Raw genomic sequence first — 11,875 nt, forward strand, 5'->3', positions numbered from 1 at the left:
TTCTATCAAATGTATTATAGTCATTCTCAATATACTTTAAATGTATAAGCTATTCAAACGTGCTGTTATGTTTCTTGCTGTTCTCAGGAACTAATGTAGTTTGATGATAATTGGGAAGATGACCCAGTGAGTAAGAGAACCCCAAGAGTTTGTCACAATAATTGCTGAGTGAATTTGAGAATTAGCAGAGTTGAGAATCAGCACATACTTTGTTACTGTACTCTTTCAAGTCGGTCTATAGCTCCTCACTGCAGGTTTTCACAGGTCTGTTTAGATGTATCTACTGGCACACAGCAGTCAAGACTTATGTTATTGATACAGTTAATCTAATACATTCACAGAATACTTTTTGTTGTTGTTGCAACTTTGCTTGGGAGGAGGAAGTCAAGTTTTATTTCTCTCAATCAAGTCATTTTTGAAATTACACACATGGTTAATGTTGTTTTTCTAGTTAGAAGACACTTTGCAATGCATATAATTAATCTAAACACATTTAAGCAAATGTAACATAGCTGTTCATTCAAATACAGTATACCTTAAGATTAACACAATATATAATTGTCTCAAGTCTTTGAAAACCAGAGGTCCTTTCAATACTACAGAATCATGTGATAAATAATAGCAATACCAATGGCCTTGCCTGTTAATCAAGTGTTATGTTTTCATAAGACCAGCAATTCAGTTATAAACAAGTATTGGGGAAATGTTCTTATTCAACCCAAAAAATACAATGCAAGGAAAAACTTTATCTCTTATGCCATAGACAAGTGGACTCAGACATCGCGGGGCCAGAATAAAAACAATGCAATCAAAGAATCTCACATTATTGTACAATTTCAAATTAATTGACAGGATGGGAGCCTCCATGAACAGGCACCACAGCTGGATAAGACACAGGAACAACTGGATAGTGTGGAAAATCACCATTTTATGACCTTTACTGTCTGATGATGCATCTTTGGCCACTGCAATTATTCTAACATGGGTGAACACAATGGTGATGGATATGACCAGAAAGTAGAACTGACCTATAACTGATCTAAGGTGTCTCTGCAACTTGTGTGAAATAATCATATCTGCTGAACACAGTTTATACTACGTGTAGAAGCCCAGAGGGGCTGAGGCAAAGAAGATGGAGACAATTATGATGGGCTGCATGGCGCTGATGCTGTGGATTAAGAAGATGCAGTGAATGGCTCTGTGTACAGAGCTCTCCATGGCGCAGAGGCATGCAGATGGCCACATAGCTCTCCAGGCTCATGGCTGTCAGTGTTAGCGAGGTGGCAAAGGTCAACTCACTCAGTAGCTGGAATGGTGACTCTAAAGTAAGTCAGGAGGAGCAAGTTATTAGTCATGATTAGTTAGACAGTTAGACAGCAGTGTGTGAGCAAAGAAAATGTAACGTCTGTTTGAGCGAAAGGAGTCCTTTTTGAAGAAGGTGAAGATGAGCAGGCAGATGATGTAAATTAAGATTGCATTCATCGGCTGGACTATTATGATCCTGTCAATAACCCGTTGCAGAGAGGAGCTGCTACTACCATCTGCAGCTGTTGTATTGTTGTCTGCCAAATCACACAATGAAATAGCCAATAACAAGAAGTTATGTACAGTAGGCCTATGTTGTAACGACTCTCCTCTTCGTCTGATGATGAGGAATAGGAATCATCGGACCAACACGCAGCGTGGTAAGTGCTCATAGTGAATTTAATCAAATAAACTGAACACTGAATGACAAAAAAACAACAAAGAAAGTGAACGACACGAAAAAGTCCTGTAAGGTGAAAAATACAAAACACAAAACACAGGTGGGATGAGGCTACCTAAGTATGGTTCTCAATCAGAGACAACGATAGACAGCTGCCTCTGATTGAGAACCACACTCGGCCAAACACATAGAAATATAAAACATAGAACAAAAACATAGAATGCCCACCCCAACTCACGCCCTGACCAAACCAAAATAGAGACATAACAAAGGAACTAAGGTCAGGGCGTGACATATGTACAGTAATTGCATTTCATAAACATGTTACAAAGGATGACATTGAAACATGAAATCATGTTAACTTTCTTGCAATAGATAACATATTTAAATATATTTAAAAGCTTAGATACAATCAAAAACCTTTGTTCCAGTAGAAAAAAAGTATAAGCACATTTCCAATCAGGATATAGGTTCAAATATGGCAGGTTGCATTAGAAAGGAGACATATCATAGTAGCAGCACAGTACAAAGTGATATTCTCTCAGTCTCCTCTTGAGCCTTCAGGCAAAGATCAACTGAGTGCTCTGCATTTTTCAAAGGAATGTTGTCATGAATCTTCAGATACACCTCATTCCTATGTTTAGACTAACTGTAGAGGGAAAGGGAAGGGAAAGGGGGATACCTAGTCAGTTGTACAACTGAATGCCTTCAACTGAAATGTGTCTTCCGCATTTAACCCAACCCCTTTGAATCAGAGAGGTGCAGGGGTCTGCCTTAATCGACATCCACGTCTTTGGCGCCCGGGGCACAGAGGCAGAACGACAGATTTTTACCTTGTCAGCTTGGGGACTCGATCCAGCAACCTTTCGGTTCCTTGACCTACACTATAACTACTAGGCTACCTGCCCCCCCATAGATACATATAACTATGTAATGCACAGTAATCTCATAGGATTATAACATTTCAACATGTTTTCAGGATATATGGCATTCACACAGATTACAGTAAATATTCTGTACATTTTTAATCAAATATAGTGATATTTCTGACTGAGATGTGTAATTAGGCCTGCATGTGAGTGTGAGCATTGTTTGTTGTGTAGCAGTACGAGTGCAGTTGTATTGTAGATAGTAGTGATGTGTGGGTTGACTCATAACCCGCAGTCCCCACAATTATATCCACAGGTCAGGCATGTCATGAAATATTGTGTGGATGAAGGGCGGGTGGATGAAGGGCGGGTGGATGAAGGGCGGGTGGCTGGCTGGTTGAATAAAGAGAAAACAATGCATTAAAATTCCATAAATGTATAATTCTTGCGCAATTCATATCTATAGGCTACATCGAGGCTTTTCTTTCATTCTTTTTATCTCGTATTGGTGTGTAGCCTAAATCTAAACTTTAGGCTCTAACTGTAGTTAGGCTACGCTCGCCAAATACACGCCAACTGCCAAATGCTTTTGGGAACTTGGGCAGAAAAAGTTATCATTGGATCCACTGATGCAAAAACGACAATGTCGGAGTTTAATTCAATCAGAGAAAAGATGAGAGGGTTGAAAATAAATATAAGGGAGGCCCAGAACAGTAGCCTAATGTTTGATAAATATAAGGGAGGCCCAGAACAGTAGCCTAATGTTTGATAAATATTTGGTGAAATGGTAAAACAGGATGATATTAGTGCAGAGGCTATGTGTAACGGCTGTCGTATTCGTTCTCCTCCTCAGACGAGGAGGAGCATGGATCGGACCCAGATGCGGATTGGTAAGTATTCATTATTTAATGGGAAAACAACAAACACTACAAAATACAAAAACCAACAAACGTGACTAACCTGAAACAGTCCTGTGTGGCCCAAACACTGACACAGGAACAAACACCCACAAAACACAAGTGAAACCCTGGCTGCCTTAGTATGATTCTCAATCAGGGACAACGATTGACAGCTATCTCTGATTGAGAATCATACCAGGCCGAACACAAAATCCCAACATAGAAAATCAACCATAGACAACCCACCCAACTCACGCCCTGACCAACTAAAATAAATACAAAACAAAGGAAAACAGGTCAGGAACGTGACACTATGTTATGTGATGAGTGTGAGGCGCTATACAAATTTGTCAGTCACAAGATAGCGACTTCAAAATGTCACGTCAAGGGAACTGTAGGCCACTGTTGCTACTGTTCAGATGGGTTAAATGGAATAGTAGCATGAAATCTGGACACTGACTGTAGGTCTATAACCGCTTACATAGCCTAATATAACGTTAACTCCTGCAGAATTAAGCATTTCTTGCAGTAATATGACCAAATGTAAATTTGGACTCGGAACAAGGGTGGAGAAATATTTGTTCTTTTTTTTAGCATCTTGAGAGAATGAATGCACGGTTAGTGACATCTGTAAAGGGGCTATCTTTATCAGCATTATAAAAGCTGACAGTATTTCAACCACATAAAATATGCATACAAGCTGAACTGAAATATGATCAGAAACATGTCCTTAAAACCGGTCAAACTGATGTCATTTGGAGTTATTTCATTTTCTCCCTAGTCCCTAAATGTCTTTGCTGCAAGAGAGATGAAAAATAACTTTACTGATGTCAACTAGATTAAAGCATTATTTCTATCGATTCATAGCATTATTCTGGTGAGCAAGAGTTTATTTAGTATTTTAGGGCAACAAGTAATGACAGAAGACAAGCTGCATTTATATAATTATAGACAGAGAGGAAGAGGCAAAGCGAGAGTTTTTACTCGTTGTATGTTGTATGAGAGTGTCGAATTTGGTTAACAAAAATATGTGGACTGATATAGACCGAGTATACCAACCATTAGGAACACCTTCCTAATATTGAGTTGCACCCCTTTAACCACATATAGCTGGGCAGTTGCGGATGGGTTATTAACAATTGCGGGCGGGTGCGGGTGAACAAACAGCTGACCCGCGCATCACTAGTAGACTCACTCACATGCAGCAGGTTCTGGATTTATGGTGCCAGTGGTAGAAAAAGTACCCAATTGTCATACTTGAGTAAAAGTAAATATACCTTATTAGAAAATGACTCAAGTAGAAGTGAATGTCACCCAGTAAAATATGTTGTCGAAATTCAGTACTGAGAGAGACTTTGTAATTTCTTCAAACAATCATCTTTATTAAATATTGATTAATTATTGCAATAATAAGGCTGGTCGAACCCGCACCCTTGAGTGTTGGACCGAGAAACCTAACCTTTATTCAAATGCAGAGTACTATATATATAACTGACACTAAAAATGCTTAGTCATGATTGGTTCCACCCATCCCATGCAGATTGGAGCATCATAAGCCACTCTGGGTTAATCCTGTCATTATCTGCACGGGTTTGTTGTGTTAACCCCACCCTGGATAAGTTTGCCAGATGCAAGGATGATTTTGAGAGGGATTGTTCTTCTCCTAAGATATCCCTAGTAAAACACATTCTTGTCTATGTAATGCAGTCTTTAACTCATTTGTCAGCTCAAGCCATCCCTGGCGACCATACGCCCAGATTAGCTGCAGGGAACTAGAGTGAAGACCATAAAAACACAGACACTAGTAGGACAGAAATGTCTTACTATTAGTTTAATTAATTGTTAACCATTAATAATAAATAAATCAGGTAAATATGTAATTTTTCTCTCACAAATACTACTTGAGTATTTGGTTTTAAATATACTTAAGTATCAAAAGTAAAAATATAAATAATTTCAAATTCCTTATATTAAATCAAACCAGACATTTTCTTGTTTTTTACATTTATGGATAGCCAGGGGAACACCCCAACACTCAGTAATAATTTACAAATGAAGCATTTGTGTTTAGTGAGTCCGCAGATCAGATGCAATAGGGAGGACCAGGGATTTTCTCTTGATAAGTGTGGGAATTGGACGCTTTTCCTGTCCTGCTAAGGATTCAAAATATAACAAGTACTTTTGGGTGTCAGGGAAAATGTATGTAGTATAAAGTACATTATTTTCTTTAGGAATGTAGTGTAGTAATAGTAAAAGTTGTAAAAAAACATAAATAGTAAAGTACAGATACCCAAGAAAACAACTTAGGTAGTATTTTTAAGTATTTTTACTTAAGTACTTTACACCACTGCATGGTGCAAACTATCATGCTATGTAATAGTCAAAAATAGGAAAATAAAACACTACATTCTGAATGCTACTCAAACTTTGTTTTGTTTCTTGCTGTAAGGCCTACTCCACTTCTGAATGGACTGCTATATGACAGCCTTGAGGGAATGCTATTTGGAGGTGTATGATGTCATTATCAGGAACTGAACCTGCACAGTTTGTTGAGGTCAAAACGAGTATAGCTGTGTGATGACCTGCAGCACAGATTCACAAGGCAGAGGAATCTTGACTTGTGTTCACTTCCCCAGAAAAACTGTTTCAATTGTACACACCAGAAGTCACCAAACCTGGTCCTGGATAGCAACAGGGTGTGCATGTTTTTTTCCAACCCAGCAATAAAACACCTTAGGCTGGTCATATAGCTTTGACCATGGGTTGATTAGTTGTTTTGGTCTTTGGCTGCTGCAACACAATGTCTGTACCATGCTGCTCTGCGGGACCAAGTTTGGTGACCACTACTATGCATATGCTGTTGAGGATCATTTCTAATACACAACTAGATGGCTTCCCATCCATCTACCTATCAGCCAGCTGGGAAGACTACCGTCAAAACTACAGTACCAGTCAAAAGTTAGGACACACGTACTCATTCAAGAGTTTTTCTTTATTTTTCCTATTTTATACATTGTAGAATAATAGTGAAGACATCAAAACTATGAAATAACACATATAGAATCATGTAGTAACCAAAAAAGTGTTAAACAAATATTTGAACAAATGATAGTCCCACTAAGCACAAACCAGATGGGATGCGCATCGCTGCAGAATACTGTGGTAGCCATGCTAGTTAAGTGCGCCCTGAATTTTAAATAAATCACAGACCTTGTCACAAGCAAAGTATCCTCACACCATCACACCTCCTCCATGCTTCATGGTTGGAACCACACATGCGGAGATCATCTATTCACCTACTCTGCGTCTCACAAAGACACGGCGGTTGGACCCAAAAATCTCAAATTTGGACTCATCAGACCAAAGGACAGATTTCCACCCGTCTAATGTCCATTGCTCGTGTTTCTTGGCCCAAGCAAGTCTCTTGTTATTATTGGTGTCCTTTAGTATGGTTTCTTTGCAGCAATTCGACCATGAAGGCCTGATTCACGCAGTCTCCTCTGAACAGTTGATTTTGAGATATGTCTGTTACTTGAACCTTTCCTGTGGCGGTTCTCATGAGAGCCAGTTTGTAACGTCCTGACCAGAGTTCTTATGTGTTTTGCTTGTTTAGTGTTGGTCAGGACGTGAGCTGTGTGGGAATTCTATGTTGTGTGTCTAGTTCGTCTGTTTCTGTGTTCAGCCTAATATGGTTCTCAATCAGAGACAGCTGTCAATCGTTGTCCCTGATTGAGAATCATATATAGGTGGCTTGTTTTGTGTTGGGGATTGTGGGTGGTCGTTTCCTGTCTTTGTGTTTTGTCTGCACCAGCTAGGACTGTGACGGTTAGATTGTTTTGTGTTAATTAAATCATGGAAAATGACCACGCTGCACATTGGTCCTCAGATCCCTCTCGCCTCTCCTCGTCTGAGGAGGAGGACGACTTAGACTGCCGTTACAGAACCACCCACTAAACTCGGACCAAGAAGCGTGAGTACGAGCAGCAGCGGCCCACTACACAGGAATCCTGGACATGGGAGGAAATTCTGGAGGGTAAAGGACACTGGGCTCCCATTGGAGAATATCGCCGCTCTCGGGAAGAGATGGAGGCAGCTAAAGCCCAGGAGCGGTGGTATGAGGAGGCAGCACGGAAGCGTGGCTGGAAGCCCGTGAAGAAAGCCCAAAAATTTATTGGGGGGGGGGGCTAAAGGGTAGTGTGGCGAAGGTAGGTAGGAAACTTGCGCCCACTTCCCATGCTTACCGTGGAGAGCGGGAGTACGGGCAGACACCGTGTTATGCGGAAGAGCGCACGCTGTCTCCTGTACGTGTGCGTAGCCCGGTGCGGGTTATTCCACCACCCCGCACTGGGCAGGCTAGATTGAGCATTGAGCCAAGTGCCATGAAGCCAGCTCAACATATCTGGCCTCCAGTACGTCTCCTCGGGCCGGTGTACATGGCACCAGCCTTACGTATGGTGTCCCCGGTTCGCCAACACAGCCCAGTGCGGGTTATTCCACCTCCCCGCACTGGACGGGCTACGGGGAGCATTCAAACAGGTAAGGTTGGGCAGGCTCGGTGCTCAAGGGAGCCAGTACGCCTGCACGGTCCGGTATATCCGGCGCCACCTTCCCGCCCCAGCCCAGTACCACCAGTGCCTACACCACGCACCAGGCTTCTAGTGCGTCTCCAGAGCCCTGTTCCTCCTCCACGCACTCTCCCTGTGGTGCGTGTCTCCAGCCCAGTGCCTCCAGTTCCGGCACCACGCACCAAGCCTCCTGTGCGTCTCCAGAGCCCTGTACACACTGTTCCTTCTCCCCGCACTCGCCCTGAGGTGCGTGCCCTCAGCCCGGTACCACCAGTGCCGGTACCACGCACCAGGCCTATAGTGCGCTTTGAGAGTCCAGTGTGCCCTGTTCCTGCTCCCCGCACTAGCCTTGAGGTGCATGTCTCCAGTCCGGTACCACCAGTTCCGGCACCACGCACCAGGCCTACTGTGCGCCTCAGCAGGTCAGAGTCGGCCGTCTGTCCAACGCCGCCTGCACTGCTCGTCTGCCCAGCGCCGTCTGAGCTGCCTGCACTGCTCGTCTGCCCAGCGCCATCTGAGCCATCCGTCTGCCCAGCGCCATCTGAGCCATCCGTCTGCCCAGCGCCATCTGAGCCATCCGTCTGCCACAAGCCTTCAGAGCCGCCCGTCTGTCCCGAGCCATTAGAGCCGTCCGTCAGTCAGGAGCCGCTAGAGCCGTCCGTCAGTCAGGAGCCGCCAGAGCCGCCAGCCAGTCAGGAGCTACCAGAGCCGCCAGCCAGTCAGGAGCTGCCAGAGCCGACAGCCAGTCAGGAGCTGCCAGAGCCGACAGCCAGTCAGGAGCTGCCAGAGCCGACAGCCAGTCAGGAGCTGCCAGAGCCGCCAGCCAGTCAGGAGCTGCCAGAGCCGCCAGCCAGTCAGGAGCTGCCAGAGCCGTCAGCCAGTCAGGAGCTGCCAGAGCCGCCAGCCAGTCAGGAGCTGCCAGAGCTGCCCTCCAGTCCTGAGCTGCCCTCCAGTCATGAGCTGCCTTCCAGTCATGAGCTGCACTCCAGTCATGAGCTGCCCTCCAGTCATGAGCTGCCTTCCAGTCATGAGCTGCCCTCCAGTCATGAGCTGCCCTCCAGTCATGAGCTGCCCTCCAGTCATGAGCTGCACTCCAGTCATGAGCTGCCCTCCAGTCATGAGCTGCCCTCCAGTCATGAGCTGCCCTACAGTCATGAGCTGCCCTACAGTCATGAGCTGCCCTACAGTCATGAGCTGCCCTACAGTCATGAGCGGCCCTACAGTCATGAGCTGCCACTCAGTCATGAGCTGCCACTCAGTCCGGAGCTGCCACTCTGTCCGGAGCTGCCACTCAGTCCGGAGCTGCCACTCAGTCCGGAGCTGCCACTCAGTCCGGAGCTGCCATTCAGTCCGGAGCTGCCATTCAGTCCGGAGCTGCCATTCAGTCCGGAGCTGCCTCTCTGTCCGGAGCTGCCCCTCTGTCTTGAGCTACCTCTCTGTCCTGAGCTACCTCTCTGTCCTGAGCTACCTCTCTGTCCTGAGCTGCCTCTCTGTCCTGAGCTACCTCTCTGTCCTGAGCTACCTCCTAAATCATGTGGGGGCCTTGGGGAGGATTCTTAGGCCGAGGTCGTGGGCGAGGGTCGCCACTCAAAGGACGCTAAGGAGGGGGATAAAGACAGTGGTGGAGTGGTGTCCTCGTCCTGCGCCGGAGCCGCCACCGCGGACAGATGCCCACCCAGGCCCTCCTCTTGAGTTTTAGGGGTGCGTTCGGAGTCCGCACCTCAGGAGGGGGGTACTGTAACGTCCTGACCAGAGTTCTTATGTGTTTTGCTTGTTTAGTGTTGGTCAGGACGTGAGCTGGGTGGGAATTCTATGTTGTGTGTCTAGTTTGTCTGTTTCTGTGTTCAGCCTAATATGGTTCTCAATCAGAGACAGCTGTCAATCGTTGTCCCTGATTGAGAATCATATATAGGTGGCTTGTTTTGTGTTGGGGATTGTGGGTGGTTGTTTCCTGTCTTTGTGTTTTGTCTGCACCAGCTAGGACTGTGACGGTTAGTTTGTTTTGTCATTTTGTATAGTGTCTTGTTTTGTGTTAATTAAATCATGGAAAATTACCACGCTGCACATTGGTCCTCAGATCCTTCTCACCTCTTCTCGTCTGAGGAGGAGGACGACTTAGACTGCCGTTACACAGTTTCATCATCGCACTTGATGGTTTTTGCAACTGCACTTGAAGAAACTTTCAAAGTTCTTGAAATGTTCCTTATTGACTGACCTTCATGTCTTAAAGTAATGATGACTGTCATTTCTCTTTGCTTATTTGAGCTGTTCTTGCCGTAATATGGACTTGGTCTTTTACCATAAAGGGCTATGTTCTGTATACCACCCCTACCTTGTCACAACACAACTGATTGGCTCAAACACATTAAGAAGGAAAGAAAATCTCACGCTCCAAAGAGAAAACAAGACACTCACAGCCAAGGTAAAAATCCACGATTCCAACATGTATTGTCTACTCAGGGAAAACAGGGGGATGAAGGAGTCTCTAAGGAAAAAAAAAATTCTGGGATTCCTGAGGACGCATCCAATAATACAGAGGGCGTGATCAGAGAATTCATGCAATCCGCCTTGAAACTTCCTATAGAGACTGTAAACAAGGTGGCTTTCCACCGAGTGCACAGACTTGGATTTCGGGGCGACAAGACCAAGGGTCCCCGACCGATCATCGCAAAATTTGAACACTACCAACAAAGGGAGCTGATCAAAAGCAGGGGAAGAGAGCTTAAAGGGACCAAATTCGGTCTCAAGGGCCAATTTCCAAGGGCGATAAACGAACGCCGTAAGAGACTGTATCCGGTACAAAGACAACAAAGGCAGAATGGTAAGCGTGCCTTTTATCATTGTGGACAAACTCTTTATAGATGGACAGCTATTCCGAGACAGCTCCATAACACTGTGGCTGTACTAAATTCTACAGGGACTTCAGGTTACAAAAAAAAAGAAGGAATGGGAACTGTAAAAATATCTGATCATTACGAAGTGGATATGAACACAAATGTACTCAATTACATGCTTACTTACACATACAGACTTATACATACACACACACACACACCTGATCTCGCTCTCCTCTCACTCTCTTTTATCCCTCTCTCTCTATTGCCGAGAACTGTTTTATAATTTAATGTGTTTATTGTTTGTCTATCTTTTTTATGTATTTGTCTACAAGTTTATATATGTTTACAACAAGCAATATATCAGAATAGGGGCATTGGGGAATAATAACATATTGTACGGAATATATTTGTACTGTAGTGAAGCCGTCTCTAGAGTAATGCAAGGTCTCTTTCATGATCATGTGAAACGTCAATTGTTATGGAAATGCTGGGATGTGTTTTTCAATTATGTTAATGGTAATTATGATGCAACTATGATGGTGATATGATATGGATTACAATTATCATCATGAATATTAAGGCTATACGCACTACATGTTACACACATAGACACTCAACCATGCAAATTGGCAGAGTTATTATTTATTTGGACATCACACATTATAGTCCAACTCTTATACAGACATTGTACACACTCTCACTATATCACATCCAATGTCATACACATCAACTTACTCAGATTTGCTACACACATATCTCGTCTCAATTTTCTAACATCTGTGGCATTTGCTCACAGGCAAACAGGCAAGGGAATAAAAGAATGGGGTGGTGAAATAACTGTCTGTCATGGACAAAGGAACACAAAGGGTGTGATGATATTAATGAACTAAAATTTCGATCTGAATGTGCAAATAGTCAGGAATGATTCGCAAGGAAGGTGGATCCTTTTGAATATGAAAGTGGACGAAAAAGAGATTTGGCTCATTAATCTATATGGTCC

At 43.9% G+C, this 11,875-nt stretch overlaps 1 pseudogene; it reads right to left on the minus strand.

Annotated features, from left to right (window-relative positions):
- Positions 1-678: 678 nt before the first annotated feature.
- LOC129822502 (odorant receptor 131-2-like) lies at positions 679-6,344 on the minus strand (annotated as a pseudogene).
- Positions 6,345-11,875: the final 5,531 nt, after the last annotated feature.

This window comes from Salvelinus fontinalis, chromosome 24, assembly GCF_029448725.1.
Source record: "Salvelinus fontinalis isolate EN_2023a chromosome 24, ASM2944872v1, whole genome shotgun sequence".
Classification (NCBI taxonomy): domain Eukaryota; kingdom Metazoa; phylum Chordata; class Actinopteri; order Salmoniformes; family Salmonidae; genus Salvelinus; species Salvelinus fontinalis.